This window comes from Neovison vison, chromosome 9 (assembly GCF_020171115.1).
Source record: "Neovison vison isolate M4711 chromosome 9, ASM_NN_V1, whole genome shotgun sequence".
Taxonomy (NCBI): Eukaryota; Metazoa; Chordata; class Mammalia; order Carnivora; family Mustelidae; genus Neogale; species Neogale vison.
This window is the reverse complement of record NC_058099.1, coordinates 26,913,182-26,918,638: the sequence shown is the minus strand read 5'-3', so window position 1 is coordinate 26,918,638 and position 5,457 is coordinate 26,913,182. Positions and strand designations below refer to the sequence as shown.

The following is a 5,457-nucleotide window of genomic DNA, read 5'->3' as shown; positions in this document are numbered from 1 at the left end:
GCATGGGTAGGTAGAGGGGAGAGGAGCAGAGCATCAGTTACAGCTGTTACAGGCTCTGCACATACCAACAGTATCTGGAACACACATCCAAATTATGACACTCTTACGCAGACATGCGGGCTTCCCGTAACTCAGCCAACATCTCAAAACTCAAAGCAAGTTGAAGGCAAAAACATCCTGCACCTAGAAGTACAGAATTTAAATGGAAAGTTAACAGCATTATGTAGTGAAGGACTGGAAAGACTATATGGAGAGGCCACACTTAGGTGTTGTGCCAGTGAAGACGTCAGCCTACTGCCAGCAGCAGCCTCCAGGTAGGTTACTGAGCAAGCCCTTGGGGGATTCCAGCCCTGTCCTTTGCCCTTTCCCAGAAGACACAGAACAGAAACAAGCTGGGGCTCTGAACTCTGCCAAAATTAGAGATTTGTGAGCAAAATTAATTACTGGTTTTGTTTTCAGTGTTAGGTTTCGTTGGCTTTTTAGGCAGATATACATACTGGAAACAGCTGTTCATTTTCCCAGGACACTCCTGAAAATAAGGACAGTGGCTAATTAACTAATGAATGTGCCAATCTTGGCATATAGTAGGTGCTCTGTATGTACTCAATGTAGGTGAAAGAATGAAATATGCTTCTAGCTTTTTAAAAAAGATTTATTTATTTTAGAGAGAGAGAGGAAGTGAGAGCACGAGCAGGGGGAGGGGAAAAAGGAGAGGGAAAGAGAGAGAATCTCAAGTGGAATCCTCACTGAGCTGGGAGCCCAACTCGATTTCATAACCCTGAGGTCATGACCTGACCCCAAATCAAGAGTTGGACGCATAACCGACTGAGCCACCCAGGTGCCTCAAATATGGAACGCTCCATGAATCTGCATACCATCCTTGCACAAAGGCCATGCTAATCTTCTCTTCAGCGTTCCAACTTTAGTATATGTGCTGCCAAAGTGAGAGCTTCAGCTTTTGAAGAGCAAGTTCAGAGGAAGAACGAGCTTCCCTGAAAAAAATGGAGCCCTCCCCCTTTTTTGTAAAATTGACCTACAAGGTCACATTAGTTTCAGGTGTACAGCTTAGTGGTTTGACAAATGTATATACTGTGCTATGTTCACCACCAGTATAGCGTCCATCTGTCCCACTACATCGCTATTAGAATATCACTGACTACTCCTGATCCTCTTCTTTTTATGCCCATGACTTACTCATTCCATAACCAGAGGCCTGTATCTCCCTCCCTCCTTCACCCATGTTGCCCAACCCTTCCTCCCAAAATGGAGCCATCTTTGAGATTTGGGATTTGTTATGAGGAAAACAGGTACTACTGATAAGTTCCCCGGCTCAAAGTGGGTCTCTGCTTCCTGTGTCATTTCACATTCGTAGGAGGAGACACAATGTGCCCAGTCTACACTTGACAAAGTTTGTCTCAGTGTCCTCAGCTATAGAATTCAGTCGCTCAGAATGAGCAAAATCATACCTTCCTATAAAGTCATGGTCTCAGAATGCATAAAGAGTCTGAGGAACAATTTTTAAGATATTCCACTTACTCTAGATAAGGGTGGCAGCCCAGAAAAGGATAAAATTTAAGACTTATGTACTGCTAATCAAAAGCAGGATCCTTAACTGCTCACATAGCTTTTCAGGGCCTTTCTTTGCTTTCTTGGTATAACTTACACAAGGCAGAGTACTAACCACTATATGATCACGGCATCTTGGCATAACTTACAGCTATCGCCTGTCAACTCCCTTCTGAGAATGCCACTCCTCCCTTTCTTGGTCTATACATGAAATCTTGGCTTCCATTCCTGACTAAAGACTCTTTGCACAGTGTGTGTTTGTGTGTGTGTGTGTGTGTGTGTGTGTGTACCAGTAGCAGCTTTAGAGGTTAACCCCTTTGGTGAAACTCAAAAAAGCACCCTCTCCATACACTATGTAGTTACATTGTTTTTTTATCTCACACCTCAAAGGTACCTTCTGTGAGGAGAACCACAAAGTGCAGGTTTTGGTCTGGCCAAGCCCAAGCCAGACAGTCATGGATCAGTTAGTTACGGAGTGCCTCCAGGGCTGTCTGAGCGTTTCCAGCCCACACTCAGATCTGGCTACAGGAATCCTGAAGATTTCAAATTTGCCTGTAAGTCTGACCAGAAAGAGTACGAACTACTGCTAATTGGAATCCACAGGGGTAGCTGTTCAGTGAGTCAGTGCATCACAAGGAAAGAAGTTACACAGCCCTCCTCTGAGAAATAGATTTGGCAGAATTCTGTCATTATTCATGACTTAGATTCCAGGATTCACTAAGAAGGGACAGGAAGCTGGGTGTTCACAGATGGAAGAGATGACACCGCTTCAGAGCCAAATGCTCTGCTCTTCTCTGACACCAATCAATATCTAATTTGATGCTATAGTGACTGCTAATGGAGTATAATGAATATGTGTATACTCAGCATACTGGGTTACTGAGAACCGAACGAGGTTTCAGAATTTTATTTTGTTTTCCATAATCAGTCAGAAGATCTGTTCCAATTAATACATTATTTTACTGCCTTCTTCATAGAGTCATCAAACATTTGAAATGGCCCTATGTGTCAGGCACTGCATTACTCACCTGAGAAACAAAAGTGACTAGAGCAAAGTTCTTGCCCTCAGGGAGTCTGAAGTCTTCTGAGAGAGCTAACTGTCTGAGGGAAAATCTTAGGATGATTTTAGAAACACAGAGGATCTTGGCTTATTTGGTATTTCAGCAAATCACTGAATGAAGAGATACCAGTCTATATGAGCATATAAACAAAAACATTTCTTTCATCACATCAAGCAAACCACAATACCTTTTGGCTACTGTCCACTACATTCCTGCACGGGTGTGAGACATGGTTAAACAATTAGCAGTAGCAGTACCCCTTCCTCAGCTTACTTCGGGTATGGATGATGAACAAATAAAACAGAGAGAAGCAAAGCAGCTCTGCTTGAAGTGTGAGAAGGGAGGACCTCCAGACATCTTGTGATTCAGCCTTCCCTGTCACACACAGCAACTCCTAAGAAATATCTGCAAAAGCCCCAGGATGCCACAAGGCACTGTTTGAAAAACCATGCACTGAGCAGATGTCCAAAATTCCCTCCAGCTCTGAAAGTCAGCAGAGCTGACACCTAGACATTTCACTGATAAGAGAGTGACTCTAGACTAGACTCCTCACTGCACGGCTCAGGCTTTCAGTGTGAGCCCATTTGCCCCCTTGATACTATGCTAATTTTGTGTGCAAACTGGATTAATTCTACCTTGGGTCTCCAATTTCTACCACAGGGCTGGCACTAAGTGATAAGAGTGAATATGGAATGAGGAACAAAACTGGCCAAGGACAAACAGGATTCTCCTGGAGGAAGCCTCTGTGAAACAACAGGGAGCAGAAATGTACCCTGATACAGACTCGGTGTCTGTGTCCCCTCAGAATTCATATGTTGAAATCCTAACCCTTAATATGATGGCATTAGGAGATGGGGCCTTTGGGAGGTTAATCAGGCCATGAGGGGGAAGCCCTCTTGAGCAGGAGCAGTGTCCTTAGCAAAGAGACACTAAACAGTGCTCTCGAGTTCTTTCTGCCATCTGAGAACACAAGATGACAGCAGTCTGCAAGTTAGAAGAGGGCTCTCGCTAGAATCCAACCATGCTGGCACCCTGTTCATGAACTTCTAGTCTCCAGAACTGTGAGATACACATTTGTGTTGTTTATAAGCTATGCAGTCTGTGGCATTCTGTGATAGCAGCCATTCTAAGACAATACACTCTGATCATGCCTAGTTACCTGTTTACCTGACATCTATACAAACACACACACACACATGGACACGCACATGCACACACACTCAGGCACACACACCCCTTAGCCTTATTCATGGCAAGAAAGCAACAGCTATAGAATGCCCTACCCAACTCTCCCTGTTCTAGATAATGTGTGCTCTGGGGCTACTTCTGACACATTTCCTTATTCTTTAAACCACTAGAAAACTGACCAATTTTCATTCCATCCTCCTCTTTGCTTCCAGCCTTTTCTCTCTTATGCTCAGAGTAGACATTCAGGGCTGTGGGAGCTATTCCCTCTCCTTCCCATGATAGGATCTACAGATTCTCACCGACTTGGTCAGATCCTCTGGATCTGCTCCATTTTGTTTATGTCTTTTCTAAAACCAGACACATGGTTTTAGAAACAGTAGTACGGATCAGTGTGACCATTGGAAAGTAGAGTGCGATGGGCATTTCCATCTGCTGTGGATACTATTCTATTATTCAGCAACCATTTTATATGTTTGACTCACATGACATCTGAAACTGACTAAAATCTCTGTGTCTTCTTTTCATGAACTAACAAGAAGTCCATTCTCCTCCATCAAATACTTGTGTATTTTTTAAGACACAGACTTAGGACTTTACACTGCCTATATTAAAAATCACTTATTAATGTGGGGTGTTGTTTCAGTTGGCTTTATTTTCCTTCTTAAAAAAATCTTGATTTTGATATTCATTGTATTGAGTACCTCTAAAGTGTTGTATAAAGGTAGGTACAAACTTCGTTTAACTTACTGATAAAATTAGGGGACAATTAAAAGTCCTATGACATGCCACTGTATACCTCCCTCAAGGTTGCCGTAGGCCCATTAGGCACTTGATGGACTAGCACAAATCTACCACATCACCATTCGGGTGACTTCCTCCATCTTGTCCTCAAGAAAACACTTTAACCTTACTGAGATCAAGATACACTGATTTTAAGGAATTTCTCTTTTCGATCAGTGTCAACCCTCTCATAAACGGGAACGAGGCTAGTTGAGCATGGCTTGCTTTTAGTAAACTCCTGCTGTTTTCTTTGCTTATGTGCTTACAAACCATCTGTTTCACCATCTGATGCCAGAGCTTGCACACCAAACCCACCAGTTTAATAACTTTACTTTTTCCTATCTTAAAACTTGGGCTTACTGCATACAGAACTGAGTTTTGTTTTCATTTTTATTAGTAAAGCATGACAGATTTAGATAAGAGTTTGTATAAAATGCATTCGCAAATAAAAATATATAGTAATGACTCGCCAGGGCCTGGATTTTATCACAACAGGAGAGCTGAGAAAATACCAGGATCTGAAACATATGTTGCCCCTGTAGGTCTCCATGCCACTTTCTCCATCACTGTGTTTGCAGAGTGCCCCACCCCATCCCCGGGGCCGTGCACTGCTCTGAGGTCTGATGTTGGTGATAAGCGTCATCAGGCACACACAGAGGTTTGATACAAATGATTTGGTAATTGGTAGGGAAAGCAAGGTGACATCATCATAGAAAGACGGTAATTGCACTGAGACAGCACCAAAGGGCAACTCTCCTTGTGAAGCAGAGATGAGCAGGAAACACCACCAGTGAAGAATGGAGACCGCAGGAAGCAGCCTACGCTTTACCCCACCCTTGTCCCCAGTAGGAAGTGCTATTGA

General features: G+C 43.2%; 1 non-coding gene across 1 annotated transcript; it reads right to left on the bottom strand.

Moving 5' to 3' along the window:
* Window positions 1–843: 843 nt before the first annotated feature.
* LOC122917888 lies at window positions 844–950 on the bottom strand. Its single transcript, XR_006386511.1, has one exon. It is a non-coding gene; the product is annotated as a U6 spliceosomal RNA (small nuclear RNA).
* Window positions 951–5,457: the final 4,507 nt, after the last annotated feature.